At 42.6% G+C, this 15,556-nt stretch overlaps 1 protein-coding gene across 3 annotated transcripts in view; it reads left to right on the top strand.

Moving 5' to 3' along the window:
* The window catches only part of ASAP1 (ArfGAP with SH3 domain, ankyrin repeat and PH domain 1), a 191,726-nt gene that overhangs the window by 18,956 nt on the left and 157,214 nt on the right, over window positions 1-15,556 (top strand). The window contains exon 1 of one of the 3 annotated variants that reach the window (XM_069780066.1): window positions 11,180-11,370. The exons of 1 other annotated variant lie outside the window; for it this stretch is intronic. The gene's annotated coding sequence lies outside the window, so the exon portion shown is untranslated. Of the gene's footprint in view, window positions 1-11,179; window positions 11,371-15,556 lie in introns of those variants that run through there. One more of the 3 variants, XM_069780063.1, reaches the window with a different exon arrangement.

The following is a 15,556-nucleotide window of genomic DNA, read 5'->3' as shown; positions in this document are numbered from 1 at the left end:
CCAGAACAGCAGAAACAGCAGAGTCAGAGTTCAGGTCCCAGTGCCATCCTGTTGTTTCTGCAAGAACAAGGCAAACGACCCTGGAAAAATACAGCAGAATGCATCAGGGAGATGCATATACTTGGCTGTAAAGCTCTCTCTTAGGTAATCACTAGGGGTGTTGACTTGCCTTTCTTTTATTTTGCTTATTAAATATGATCTGTGATCCTGTTAGCACTTTGCATGTCACACTGAAGCTTCACACTAGAAAAGGACTGCGATGGAGATTCCTTAGCTGTGGTCCACAGCGCACTGGTGAACTCACTGTGCCTGCAGTATGCTGGCTTTCATCCTGGACTTCAGTTGAGAGGAACAGAGCCAAGGGAAGGAGAAGAGATGAGATAAACAGCAAAAGCAGAAACCATGGTCAACTTTTACAGGAAGGTCAATACCCATATTCCTCTAAAGACCTCTTAAAAAGAGGCACAAATGCTTTTTCAGTATGATTTTCCATGTAATGTAAATTGCCACAGGGATGTTACACAATGACTCGGAGGATAAGTGCCCATGAGGCAATTTCTTTATTGAGATGTGGAGCTCATCACAGAAAAGCTGGAAAACACCTGTAGGCGTGGGAATAAGTTTCTGCTCTTACTGCAATAAAATACACCCTGGTCATTGCTCAGGCTTTTCAAAATCCCACAGTGTACAACTTCTATTTCTGTCTGTCCTCTGAAGGATCCTTTCATTTTTTTCACAGATGAGATAATTTACCTGGCTTCTAGCAGAAGAAAAAGCATTAAACCACACAGTTAAGGTGGTACATGATGAAGAGAAACTGAGTGTCATTAGCAAAGTGGGGAAATGAAACGTGTAAAACGCAAGATTATGCTAAGCCTGACATGCAGTGTTAGAATTGGCTTTTGATGCACCATATATGTTGTATTGCCCATGAATATAATAAAAGGCACAGCACTGAATGATCCAGAAGTCTGACCTGAAGATCACAGAAGCTGAGGGAAAGTTTCCCGTTGACTCTAGTGGCCTTTGGATGACAATCTTTTGCACGAAGCAGCATCGATTACTGAAATAGCCTCAACCATATGAAAACCCTGAGAAAATTAGTTGACTAAGCTGTATCTATTTGTGCCACATTTTCTACCTCAGCTGTGTGTCTCAGGCTGATCTATTTTAAATAATTATTTCTTTCTGGAAGTTTAAAAGCTTGAGTCATTCGAGATGATGAAGTTGCAGGGAAAGCTCCTTTTCCACCTCCTCTCCCCGCCCCCATGTTACAGCACTCATGAAACTTCACTCCTTCCTTTCATTAGAAGAACTTGAAATTTCACAGTGAAATGGCTTTCAGACAGAGATGTGCCTTTCACATCTTTGAAAGCCAGCATATATGCAGACAAATCCAGGTTTCAGTGACCAAAATTGCCCAAGACACCCTTGACACATAGGATATGCCAGCCCAGAGCTGACCAGGACTGATCTAGACTACAACTGGACCAGTGCACAGACATCTGAGAGCTGCTAAACTCACCCCTGCCGAGAAGAGAGGGAGGGAAAATCAGGGATGATTCAAGGAGAGAGAAACACATATCCACGTATCCAACAGGGATGGGAAGAAACTTAGTGGCCAAAGATGGGGAAGAGGCAGGTTTGCAACAGCTCTGCCCACATAGCTTTAAGTAACCAATCTATGCTCCCTTACAGTTTGGCTATGGTATATTCTACAGTATACATTGAATTTTCATTTTTCTGTGCAGATTTCCACAGCCTTTCCTTCCTCCTGTGGCTTTTACTACCCAAGAAGGGAAAGAGGTGGAACAAAAAGCTGCAAACTGAAGGGAGTGTGGGTGTGAGGGGCTTTATGTGTGCTTTGGTTTCAAAGCTTTGGCCTGAAAAGAGATATTTGCGTTAACAGACTACAAAAGACGGATGATTTGCTGCACTGAAAAAGTTAGAAACTCCTGCAACGTCAACACAGTTCATTGAAAGTTAAAAGGGGGGCGTGTTATTTTTAGGTGCTAAGTAATTCACAACATTTTGTGTTTAAAATAAAATATTCATCTGTATCATTATGAGTCATCTTTGTTCAGATAGTTTACTAAAATATTCTCCTTACGTAATACTATCATCCAACATACCTGGGATCTCTATTTTATCAAAAAGTTGGTGTACACTGGAAAGTGTACAGATATATTTGTGTTCTTAAGGCTAACAGCAAAGTGAAACAATATTTCAGGTATAGTCACTATTAACAAGTTGTAAAATGTTGACTTTTCTCACTATATTTTCAAATACTCTATGTCTTTTCTATTATTATTTTTCTTCTGCAGTTTATGTGCTGTATGCCTGCAGCCAGGAACATGTGTTTCCAATTATCTGAGCTTTCCAAACCAGCTTTGCCTTCAATAGCAACTTTTTTTTTAAGGTACAGTTCCTCCTCCCACAGAAGTTAATATTCCTCTTCTTTTTCACACAGCAAACAGCAGTGGCTCTTGATTTCAGGTCCATTTAGAAATCATTTAATTTGGAGCTCCCCCAGACAAGAATGTTACTTTCTTCTAAACTTCTTGTACATTTTATGAGACAAAACCAAGCTTTCATGTTGAATGTATATAAAGTGTTGAAGCAAGAGAGGGAAAAATTATGTCATCCAGTCCGCCTTGTATGACATTTTTTCTAGTTTCTTATACAGTGAAGAATCCAATTTGACCACTAGAGCCATAACGGTAGAAATGTTAGATAGCGTCCAATTCTTACAACTCATGGTTAGGCCTTACAAATCCCATCACTGAAGCATCTGTGCAATCTGTGACCTGTAGTATATCTGAGTCACGTGTTGTAAGGTCATAAATTGTGATTATCCCCATTTGTACATGGAGAATTGAGGCAGACACGTGTTTGAACCTCTGTGTTGGCTTAGGGCTAAAGCCTGCATTTGACTTTTCTGTGTGCAATTCTGGCCCCCACAATTTAAGAAGGATGCAAAGGTCCTTGAATGCCTCCAGAGGAGAGCAACAAAGCCGGTGAAAGGGCTGGAAGGCATGTCCTGTGAGGAGCAGCTAAGGATTCTGTTTTGTCGAGTTTGGAGAAAAGGAGGCTGAGGGGGGACCTCATTGCTCTCTACAGCTTCCTGAGGAGGGGACGTGGAGCGGGAGGTGCTGACCTCTTCTCCCTCGTATCCAGTGATAGGATGTGTGGGAATGGTTCAACGCTCTGCCAGAGGAGGTTGACATGACATTAGGAAGCATTTCATAGAATCATAGAATCATTTAAGTTGGAAAAGAGCTTTAAGATTGAATCCAACCATAAACCTAAGACTGCCAAGTCCACCACTAAACATGTGCCTAAGCACCACATCTACACATTGTTTAAATACCTCCAGGGATGGTGATTGAACCACTTCCCTGGGCAGCCTGTTTCAGTGCTTAATAATCCTTTCAGTGAAGAAATTTTTCCTAATATCCAATCTAAACCTTCCCTCGTGCAACTTTAGGCCATTTCCTCTCATCCTATCACTTGTTACTTGGGAGAAGAGACCGACCCCCACCTCACTACAACCCCCCTTCAGGTAGTTGTAGAGAGCGATAAGGTCTCCCCTCAGCCTCCTTTTCTCCAGACTAAACAACCCCAGTTCCCTCAGCCGCTCCTCATAAGACTTGTGCTCCAGGCCCTTCACCAGCTTCATTGCCCTTCTTTGGGCACGCTCCAGCATCTCAATGTCTTTCTTGTAGTGAAGGGCCCACTCTACTGTATAGGGAGGGTGGTCAAACCCTGGAACAGGCTTCCTAGAGAGGTGGTCGATGCCCCAAGCCTGTCAGTGTTTAAGAGGCATTTGGACAATGCCCTTAATAACATGCTTTAGCTTTTGGTCAGCCCTGAAGTGGTCAGGCAGTTGGACTAGCTGAAGACTGTAGGTCCTTTCCAACTGAAATATTCTATTCTATTGATCATCTGCATCAATGAGATGTTGGCTTCCACTCAGGCTTTGGTCTGGGGAAGACCATGGGCTCACCACTCAAAGAAATTCAGGCACAGAGCTGCAAATTGAGTTGCAATCCTTACGGACAGTGCAAACATAACCAACATAAAGCACCTAACAAGAAAATGGACCCCATCCTGAGGCATAGTTCACGAAGATAAGAGATGTAGCCAGAGAGACCCAGGCTGTGTCTTGCCTGACTGGAAGGTATAGGGCAGTATATGAGGGGAGTGGGGTTACTGCACATCCCTGGGTCCTGCTCCAGGTTGGGATGAAGCCAAAACACAACTAGACAGCAGTTTGGAAGTGTCCTGGGGTTTGTCAGTTTAAATGAAGTCTGGGTGAGTTGACCAAGGCCAGCATAAGAGCTTGAACTTAGCATTATCCATGAATCTGCTTAATGAATCTTTATTAACAACTCAATCTGCTTCCTAGGACCGGAGTGGAATCAGAAGGGGTAAGCCACAACAAACTTCATGGGCACTACCGGGGCAGAGCGTGCTCTGTGCCCCAGGCAGCAGAAAGGCTGGTTGGAAGGTGTTAGGGTGTTAGGAAGAGGTTATAAACCCCTGGCCTTTAGTCACTGAGTAACCAAAGATTGAATAGCAGATCACTCATCTGACCTTCGCATAAGGAAAAGTCACGAACCTTCATTTTTATGAGAATCACCACACGAACACTACTGCGTGGTTGCCCTGAGCACCAAGAGATATGGGTACCTCCTTCTGAAGCACAAAGCTAGTGAGGCAGTGTGTGCTGCAGTTAAAACGTAGGAAAGCAAGATGTTTACCAGAAGAAGAGTCACTTAGAAAGAGGATTAATTCATGCTTGGTGTTGTATGACCCTCCTCCACGGATGTGTTGTGTAGCCCTAAAATGGATGTGTGATCCGCATAATACTGCAGTGTTTGAAACTTCCAATGATAACATGGCAGACCGCAAGTGAGATATCCTGACTGAGCCAGGATGAGCGCTTCAGCTGGTGAACACTCACGGAGGGGCTCACAGCAAGTGAGAGTGGGATGAAGGTGGCCACCACCTCCCACAGAAGAGCTGAAGGAGTGTCTCCCAAGGAGAAGCCTATAACCAGAGCACAACCAGCCACAACACTGATATGATGGGGAGAAATATGGAAATGAGACACCTGCAGAGCCCATTCCTCCTTCGGGGAAGTGCTGCAGTCCTTCTGTGACAACGACTCTTCTCTAATCACTATGTTCTTCTCCCCAGGAGCCATCAGACCCTGCTGGTGATGGTCCCAGGTGCATTGGTAGTGGAGGACAGGAGCTGCAGTACTTCTGAGCACGTGATACAGCACTTTCTGACTCACTGGATCTAATGGAGGCAACTTTACCACCTACTCCCCCTGTCCTGGCTTCTCCCCACAAAAGTCCCATCTTTCTGCAGCAGTCCCCACCTTCTGCAGGGCCATCTCATTCTCATCTACATATTTCAGGGCCATTACAGGCCAGGCTTGTATTTTACCCTTCTGTTTTGTTTCTCTGTCCTGTTTCCTCATCAGCATTTGAGGGTTTGGATTTTGACTACACACACATATGCATACACATAAAAATCTAATGGTCTAAAGGATTACAGTTGTGGGGAAAAAACTGGCTTTGAGTTTACCTTCATCACTGTAGACATGTTGCCATGACGGTCCACACCTACTTCCAAAAGCTGTAACTGGAATTAGAAATAACTTTTTTCCTGTGACCTTTAATTTTCCAGACTCCACTAAAGCTCCCTAGGCTAATAGCTCTTATATACAGTCTGTGCTGTATACATGAAGTTTGCAGCATTTTTAACAATGTTGACTCTCACATGTCTAAGACAATTCTCATGGCACCCATCCATACTTTTAAATGTTCAGCTCCTTGTGATAAGGGATTGAAAGAAATTTAGCACTAATTTTTATGTATGCGTCTAGTCTTCATTCGTAAAAAAAGCTTAAAATTATTGCTCAAATGACTTCCAAAGACTGAGATCATGGGAATCTTCCATTTCTTTTTTTAAAAAATCCCATAATTGCTAAACCAATCTGATGATCATCTGGGGGTTTGTGATAGTGTTTATGAATGTCTGGAATTCACATGTTGTGTTCATCATTCAAATTTTCTGCAACAAACCAATGACAATACACTGAGGAGGCATCTTTTTCACCCATTTTTAGAAAGAAAGCTGAGGAAGACTTTGGTGGCAAAGGCAGAACAAGCCTGGTGTGATGCTCACAGCATGTCCAAGGTGTCCTCCTAACCCAGCCCTTTCAGCACAACTGATGGCCTGGAAACCTATAGACAATGATGCAGAGAGACTCAGAAATTCAAATTTCAGCCTTTTCCCCACACAGCAGCATTTAATTACTACTGGTGACTGCAGTGTATAATTCAACTTTTAGTTGTCTCTGAACATCATCTGGAGTTTCCACATATCTCTGGCAAGTGATGAGGCCAGAATCTACACTCATACCATGGAGACATATTTAGGTGACAGCTCTTTTCCTTAGTACCCTTTACTGATTACATTTCTATATAGTGTATTTTGAGGAGAGCTCGTTAAAAAAAAATTGTTTTGACATGTCTTTGGCTTCCTTTTTTCACATGCCACCTTGGAAAAACAAAATTAGGCAAGAAGAAGAGGACTATGAAAAAATTCCCCTTTTTTGCCATTGCAAGAAGGAAGAATGAATGAAAAGGAGAGGCAAAAAAGGTGTTTCTTTCCCCTATTAAAAAAAAAAGAAAATTAAAAACATAAAAACAGTTGAACATGAAACATGCACAGCCTCCTGCGCATTGGTACAGCCTGTAGTTACCACCAATGGTCAAGTGCTTCTTGTCAAGGCAGTTTCTAATGCCCGGACCTTTTCGTAATGTCAAGAGGTGCTATTTGCTTAATAAATGTACAAACATGTCATTAAACCTGTTAGAACACAGCTTCTGCTGTATTTCACTGAATGAACAGAGGGGAACGTGGCAACATTTCTTGTGTAATGTAAGAGTGCTTAGGTTTGCTGCTGGTTGAAGGGGACTCGGTGCTTTTCCTAATGCAGCATTGCCAGCAGGGATGCTGGTCTCAAAAGTAAACCTCCTTGACTGCTCATTTAGGAAGGAGCGGACTAGTAATAAAATTGGCAGGGATCTCCAAGCAAACGTCAACATTGAAAGCCAGTGCACAAAGAGATATGTTTTGTAGCGCAGCAAGAAGTCCCTACACCAGTTAAGTACTGAAGTTTTGCGAGAAACATAGTGTTTATAGTTTATGGTAAGTTGTGTCAGTGCTTATGAAATCGTTTTGGTTAGAGTTTTTTACTCATTTTCTCTAATGTTTGCTAAGTTCTAGGATATGTTGTTGTAAACCCAGATAGAGTCACAGTGTGAATGAGGAACTTTGTTTAAGCATGTCACAGTATTTCTCTGGCATCCAGTTTTTGGTAGCTACTGAGAGGTCTGGGATTGCTGAGCGCACAGGACTGGCCATGCTCTAAAGGGAAAGTAAATTAGTTTCACGTGAATATATTAAGTCTTTTTTTTCAAGGATGTAAAGCCTCAGGGTGACTGAAGGGTGAAGAATGACAAAACTGGGACCTGCGATTTCTTTCTCCAAATGTTTTAATTATTCTGTTGAAGTCTTCTCCAAATCCAATAAGTAGAGAGGTGAAAATTAAAGAACTGATCTTCCTTTCAAATCTATACTGAAAAAAAAAATCCTAACTATTTATAATGATAAGGCTTGTCATTGAAACATGAAAAATAACAGAGCTTGGGGCCTCGTAGGTTAATGATAACTCTTTCTCGAGCATTTTGTTCACAATCTCAATTATAATTTCATGTGCTTTATCTTTCACGTACATAGCTAAACCCTTTTAATCTTTAATTAACTGATTCGTCTTAATTCAGTAGCAATAGAGTTCTTTGTGGATGAAGTGAGACTTTCATTATCAGCTCTAGGACTATAGAAAGTTACATCCTGGGGATATAGAGCAAGTGAGCAGAAAGCTCAGCTGCTGTGGGTACATCAAGGGTGGATGTGGTGGAGGGGTTTTTTCCAATTTAAAAGCAAGCATCTTCACATCTGTATTGAGTAAGGCCACTGGCTTTTTTTCTCAGGTGATGGTGGATTTTTTCCAGCTGCTGTGCCCTTTCAGGAATCTTTATCCACTTTTTAGCTTCGATAACTCTGCTGGCCTGAGTTTGAAGTTTTCTCTCTACCCTGCTTCTCCTGAAATGTTTCTGTATGGTTTATTTTTGTCAGCTTCGTTATTCTACCTACCATGCTGTCCCTGTTCTCCCTTATACCAAGACTGGCAATAATACCTTTCTGTCGAGCTTTTCAACAGAAATTTCTCATTAAATGAAACTTTTCACAATAAGCACAACCTTTTTTCAACTTCTTTTTAACAAGAAAAACAGAAAAGTATAATACTTTGTGGTTCTGTATGGAAATTGTTGGAGCTGTTTTATAAACTGATAGTTTTCCATTGAATATACCAATGAATTTTTTCCCCCCCTTTGAAATTTTTCTAGACAAAAGAACAGTTTTGCAGCAAGCACTTGCTCTTCTGCTTACAGCCTGTTGAAGGTAGCTAGAGGATGCTGGTCTTTTTAATTATTGCTTTATCCCCTCTCACCTTGACCTAACTGTGCCCTGGCAGGGAATGTTTGCCTACCTCTAACTGATTTACAGCAGATGTTAGTGGTAATAAATTATATCCCACTTCCCCCAGCTCCCTTTTTTCTAGAGCTGCTCGAATGTTTTCAAATGAAAAGTCTCTCAATCTTAAAAGGCATTTTTTTTTCCAAAATGCATATTTTGAGCTTTTATGAATATTTTCTCTTTTTTTCCAGTTATACTGAAAAGAAAATGCTGTACTTTATTGTTTTCCTTTATTTATTCTCTCCTTTCGCTACTGGAAAGAGTGGCACTACGGGGAAAATACAAGAAAAGGGAAGGTGAATAGAACCGTGACAACAGAAGAACTTGTATGGAAAAAAAGTGAATAACTGAAATAGCTCACTGGCAAAGCACATGGAACATGAAGAAAAAAAAAAAAAAGTCCAACCCTGACAAGTTTTAATTTTTCCCTGTTTTTCCACCAGTTCCCTCCTGACATCATCAAGCAACCATTTGATACTTGTTTCATGTAGCACGTGCTAGGCAAGGGGAATGACTTCATGCCTCTAAAGCCAAGCCTTTGTTCTACCACCTATTTGCACAGATGCTGCCGCCAGCACTCCAGCCACGCTCGTAGGGACCGACCTCCATCACTGGCCTCATGCATCTTAAAAAGTAGTAGGACAATGCCTGGGAACGTGAGGACCCAACTTGAAAGAGGTTTCCTGACTCAGAACTGGGCTGGAGACCAGAGGAGATTTCCTGAGGCAGGGATGCCCCAAAAGCCCCGTTTTCCACCCCAGCTCTGCTGCCAGGCTCCCCACAGCGTTGCTTGGCCAACACAAGCTGTCTCAGTAGACCAGGCATGATTTCCAAGCCTGGCCACTTCCAGGGAATGCTGTAACCGATGTTGGTTTGCCAGAGCTTCTGTCTTTGAAATAATAAGCAGAAACACACTATAAGTAGTAGAAGGTGCTGAAGGAAGCCTTTTCCTATAGCGCTCCTATTTTTTTTCCTAGTGGGTACCTTAATATAATGATATAGGTTAATACTGCATGTGGGACTTACATTAAGGCTATTTCAGATGAGCTAACCGCCAATGCCTTAAGCAAGGGCACCAGTCAGTGGATATTACCTCTGTGTCTAATTACTTCCACCAGCAAATGGCAAAGTAAAAGTCAAGGTACTAATTTTTATCATTTTTTTTATTGCTATGAGGTCCTAGCAGAACCGGAAAATCTGAAGACACGACATTTTCTTTCCAACATGCTTTGTTGGCAGGACTGTCCCAAGAAGTCAATTTTAAGGGAGAAGGAGCATTTTTGGAAGCAGGCCCTTGCCTTAGGAGTCAGCGACCTCTGAAAACCAGTGAAGCCTGCAATTGTCCTCCTGCAGAAAACATGGTGAAGTCCCCATCCTGCAAACATGCAGGGGCTTAATTGTGTGTGTGTGCTTGTAGTCCTATGGATTTAAATTGGACAACTCTCACGTAAACTTCACTTTATTAATTACATCTGTGGGAGCGAGGGGTCAGGTCTATGAAAAATTACTGCTTCTTGTTGCTTTTGTAGCTAGCTAAGAGTTTTACATTAATAGTTTAACCAAGGTAGATCATATAAAAGAAACCAATTAAGAAGCCTCAAAGAAAAAAAAAAAAAAGTGATGTTTTTAATGATGGGAAGTGAACACAAGACACAAAGAGCAAAGTCTGTGTTCCAGAAACAAGCAACCAAACAGGCTTCATCTTACTTTTACTAAGGACTGCAGAGTTTGAGCCTCAATTCCTTGACAAAACGGCATAAAAGGAGTTTTCAAACTCCCCCTGTTTCTTTAAGAACACTCTCCCTCTAATTTCTAAGATGCCCCCCCAACCCTGCTGCACTAGCCCTGGAGTAAATCATCACTGGTACCCTGCAAGTATCTTACAGACAGCCATATAAATCTTGCATTACAGCAAAAGAGAGAGGAAAAAAACAGGTAAAACTAATTTGGGACTACCAGGTAGCCACTGGTTGGTGGCACGCCGGCATTCAGGCAGGTTGCCCAGCTGTTGCAGGGCACAGGGTGCGATATCAACTCCTTCTCAGAGGAGGAAAATCATAAACGTTTGAACTAAAGCATCACTCCGTAGAAATAAAGTGAGGAAAATATCCTTGCCAGAGCAGCGAGGGAAGGAGCAGGCAGGGTTGAACGCAGGGCTGCTGCTCAGACTTTGGAGCCCCCGGGGCAGCTTGTGTTTCCAGGCGTTGCATATCTGATTTCAGCCTCAGCCATGGGCAGGCTAAGGGTTAACGGGAGACGCAGCACGTTAACTGTATCTGTGGAGATTATGGCATGTTTATCCAGTGTTCAGATTTCCTGTCTGAGTGTTTGGATTTCCTGAAATCCCTGCTATCAGCCCAAGTGCTGTCCACTGAGCAGACCTTTCTCTCTCTCTCTCTCTCTCTCTTTCCCCCCCTTTTTTTTTTTTTACTTTGCTCACATGGTAGGTTTTCCTTCCTGCTCTCTTTCCAGTTGTAGTGCCTGTGTCTCCTCACCCGTCAGGACATTTATGGATGCAGATCAACACTCTTAGACTCCAGAACTCTGGGGATCGCCGTACATTGGATTTCCTTTTTTATTATTATTAATTTATTTTCACTTTATTTTATCTTTTTGTGGCAAGAAAACTTGAAGAAACATGCTCTTTTTCAGCAGCCCATGGGAGAATATGTTTTAGTCTGAGATGGAATAATGGCCTTAGGTTTGAGGACCAAATCTGGAATGGGAATTCAGACTGCACACGTCCTGGTGAGTTACAGCGCGCTGGGGCTGAGCATGGTTGGTAACGAGCAGGTCTGAGAGAGGGACAAAGGCTGAGCACGTCCATTCAATGTGGCTGCTGAGCAAACTGCAAACAGCAGATGGGTGAAGCTGAAGTTAGAACTTTTTCCAAGAAAACAACAACTGAAGTCCATTTTTAATTCCTAAAAATACACGCTGCTCTACAGCCCAGATAATGTCTAGGTAAACTTTACTGTAGCAAAATGTATAAGGCCAGATTCTGTGAGCCCTTACTCATGAAAGTAACTTTTACTCACATGAACAACCTCAGTGACTTTAAGAAGAGCTCATGTAAGAAAAGACTTACAGAATGGGGCCCACGCTAAGTAAATTGCAACGCCTCAATCTCAGCGAAAACTAATCTTAAAAGAAAAATGAGAATTTTCTGAGTGTCTTTGCATGTTTCGTTGGCCTTTTATGTTTTATTGTCGATCTAGATTTAAGTTTTAAGAAGAATCCATGTGCCAACTATTCCTCCTATTGTCTCTTAAATAAGTTTGCAGTAGGAGTGACAACGTATTTCAGGCAGCAATGTTCCAGGAGGCCAGAAAGGGGCTTGTTGTTGTTGGAGGGAAAATGCTGAGTGCTATGCTGCTCTGAATGAACTGGAAAGCTGCATTCAGTCATGAGGCTTAGCTAAGGTTTTCACTTCATTTTTGGATGTGAGAGTCCATAATGGCATTATTAGCCCTAGGTGGTTTTAGTTAAACCACGATCACAAATGCAACGAGTTGACCAGTCTCAAAATCAGTGATTCAGCATTCGAAAAGGAAAAATCATCTTTTCAGACCTCTTTGAAGCAGATTTCATTGTTGGCACCCATGGAAGTGTTGCTGGAGTAAGATGTGGAAGATAAAGCATCATCACTGTTGCAACTTTTGTTCTGTCCCATAGCTGGAGGCTGTGGTTTCGCTGAACATTCCTGAGCTGCTCCTTGGAGCTGCTCCAGGCATTCGATTCTCTAATTTTAGGGAAAAAAGCTTGATTCAGTAATTCAGTTAGGAAACATCTACAGGAAAAACAGCTTTCTACAGTAATTTTACTTTAGCCCTGATTTTCCTTAGACTATTGAATATGTCCTGAATTCTAGTGTATACTACTGCACATCAGTCAAGAGACTTTAACATTTAAATTCTTGGGATTTAGCAGGACAGAATACTTTCCTTTTTTATACCAATAAAGGGAAAGAGCCATTTTCCAAATTCTTTGCAGAGCTTCCAAATCTGAAGTTTTAAACTAATTGCCTAGTGTGCCAGCTTTCCGCACAATCCTTTGAATGTGATCCTGCTGCTCTTCTTCAAGGCTTTCTTTGGTATCAGTGGAAGGTTTGTGTGAGACCAGCCAGACCAAACTCAGGTCTTTTCTGCCTGCAAGCCTTCAGGAATCCAGTTTTAATTATTAACATGGGGCAATGCTGAAACTGATGGCATTTTATGCATTGAAATGTTAGCTCTTGCTGTGTATGTAGTTTTGTACTCTTGACTGACGCTCAAAAAATGAAAGGGACGACAAGGAACCCCTCACCTGAGTTAGACCAGACCATGGTGCCCTGCCTTGTGGTTAGCATGCAATTTGGTGGTCTGTGGTTATGGGTGCAATTAAACTGGCTAAGGCAGAAATGTGCTCCTCTCAAAGCTGGCAGAAGAGTCAAAATGTCACCAACGATCAGCGAAGTGCAGAAAATACAGAGTACAGATGATGACTCAGGGGAAATACAAAGACTTGTCTAGGTCTGCCCAAATTTCCTAGCTTTGGAAATTTTGTTGGCTTTCCAATGAATGGGATGCTTGGGACTGGGTCTGTTGTGGGGTTTTTTTTTCCCCTTTTTTGCAGGACTGTCAGAACTTTCTGGTTTCAGTCAGGTTGGAAATGCTGTGGGAATAGTTTTTTTCTGGTGGTATTTTGGTATTTCCTCTTCTGCTCACACCCAGACCAGGAAGTGCAGAAGCACAACCTTCAGCTCATTGTGTACGTGTTTCTTTTTATAAACCTGAATTCTCTTCCCTCCCTGTTGGCTTTTTTTTTTTTTTTTTTTTTTTTTTTGTGTGTGTCCGTGTCCTGATAGCCCTAACATAGGATTAAAGTTCTGTTTGATTTAGACTGGGGGAATTTTTCATATCTTTTCATATAACTATACCAAGCACTAAATAGTTCCTTAATAAGTAATTATCACATTAGTTTTGAAAGGTCTAAGTGCAATATTCCCAACTCAGCTGCCCACAGCCAGTAATGTTAATATGCCAATATACTCCAGTAGCTGTTTCTGCTGGGATTTATACCTGTACCTTTAGCAGTGTGAGGACTAACTGGCCACTAAGACCTATCTACTCAGTTGCCCATGAAGAAATTCTGCAAAAGGTAATTTTTTTTGGTAACTGGCTGCATCATTAAAGTCTCTAAGATTAGACACTTTGTGCTTTAATAGTCTTTCCCTCCCTCTTTTTCCCTTTCTGTATCAGTGAGGAGGTTCGACTCATGTGCCCTTCACTCCATGTGTCCAACTCATTCACCATCATGATTGCCAGTCCTCCTGCCTTTCTTGCTGTTGTTGGCAAGTACGGATAAACAGTTTTGACAGGCATAGAGTCCTGCAGAGCTAACTTCATACGCACAGTGATGTTTCTCTGCTCAGATGATGAACGGACCAGAGGAACTAAATCACTTTCACTGAGACTGTTCCCCACATCCAAAGCTTTTAACCCCTCCTTTTTGCACTGTTTTCCGCAAAAAGCAAAGAATGCAATTTTGTTTTGTATCTGAGCAAAGTGGATCACATTTGGATTGCAGCTTTTCCTTCAACACTCTTCTAGCCACCTTGTAGCGTCTTTAATCCGCCATTTTATAAATGAAAATAAACTTGAGATGGATCTTAAAGTTGGCCCATGGCAAAATAATTATCTATGTTTCCACTTGGGTCCACTCTCATGAGCACTACATGGACAGCTATGCCAATCGTGTTTGGAAACTGTCCCCATGTAGGATTGGGTTTGTAAGACAATTTGCTCCTCAGCACCTTCATAGTCCTCAAAAATACAAGGAAATGCAAGCAAGGGGAAGTTAGTTTACTTCACTAAAAAACTCTGTAATTTAAGAAGATTTAAGCAGAGGCAATGGAGCTACTGAGGGGTTTTGAGCTCTGTGCTTGTTTTGGGGTGTTTGTTTTCTCATTGCTGTTGGCTCTAAGTCTCTCTCTTGGCCTTTGAGGAGCTGCAGGGCTTCAGAGGGAGGGCACGAGTGGAGGAGGGAACGACAGCATGGTTCATTATTGCAGACACTGATTAGCAGTATGGCTCAGCCTGGACGACGTATCGCTCTCCTCCCACGTGGTACCCACGAGCCAAGCTCCATCCCTGCTGAACAGAGCGTGATGTGAAGCTCCTCACTTGGTCCCCCCCAAACCCCAAAACCGTGTTCAGCCCCCCCCGAGAGGTAGCGATGCTTTTCGTGTATCCTCCTCTATCTCGGCTGGAGTTAACAAAATCCATCTGCCTCTGTGAGTCAGCAGAAAAGTATTCAGCTTTTATAAGAGTTAAGGGACATGGGATAGGGCAATGTCAAAGCGCAGGAGACTTCTCCCAGCTTAGCGTTTGCACGGCACACATGGAGAGGAGGTCGCATTTTCAGTTCTCATTCACCAGACGAGCTGATTTACACCAGGAGAGGACTTGGCCTGTAGCGTACATGGCCACAGCTGTCGAACAAGCTTCCTTTCATCAGCAGTAAATGCGAACAAATGTGCAAACGGCAACAACCAGTGCACACTGCGACACGGTGGCTGCTAGCAATTTGGAAAGTTGAAAGAAAACTCTATTTTCTTCTCATCAAAAGCAAAATGAGGAAGCTTCCCTCCTCCCCTGCCGCCCCCACCGCTACCACCCTGGCTCGAGCAAGTTGATCTGTAGGTATTTGTGTGGGGGTTTGTTCTCAATGGTTAACCACATAACAATTTGAAGCATGTGGCTAACTCAAAAGAAACTGCCTTTAAACGTTTGCAGACTGTAATTGTGTTAGGGAGACCGGAGCCCTGGCCAGGGGCTGCCGGCCGCCTCGGAGGAACATCCCACAGCAAGGTCCCACGAAGTGGGAAAAAAACTGATTTTATCTCTAGGAGCTTCTCTTCTTGCTGATGCTCTGCAGCCAGGGCCAGATGTTC

This window comes from Haliaeetus albicilla, chromosome 3 (genome assembly GCF_947461875.1).
Source record: "Haliaeetus albicilla chromosome 3, bHalAlb1.1, whole genome shotgun sequence".
Taxonomy (NCBI): domain Eukaryota; kingdom Metazoa; phylum Chordata; class Aves; order Accipitriformes; family Accipitridae; genus Haliaeetus; species Haliaeetus albicilla.
The sequence above is the reverse complement of the archived record's forward strand: the minus strand, read 5'-3'. Positions and strand labels throughout refer to the sequence as shown.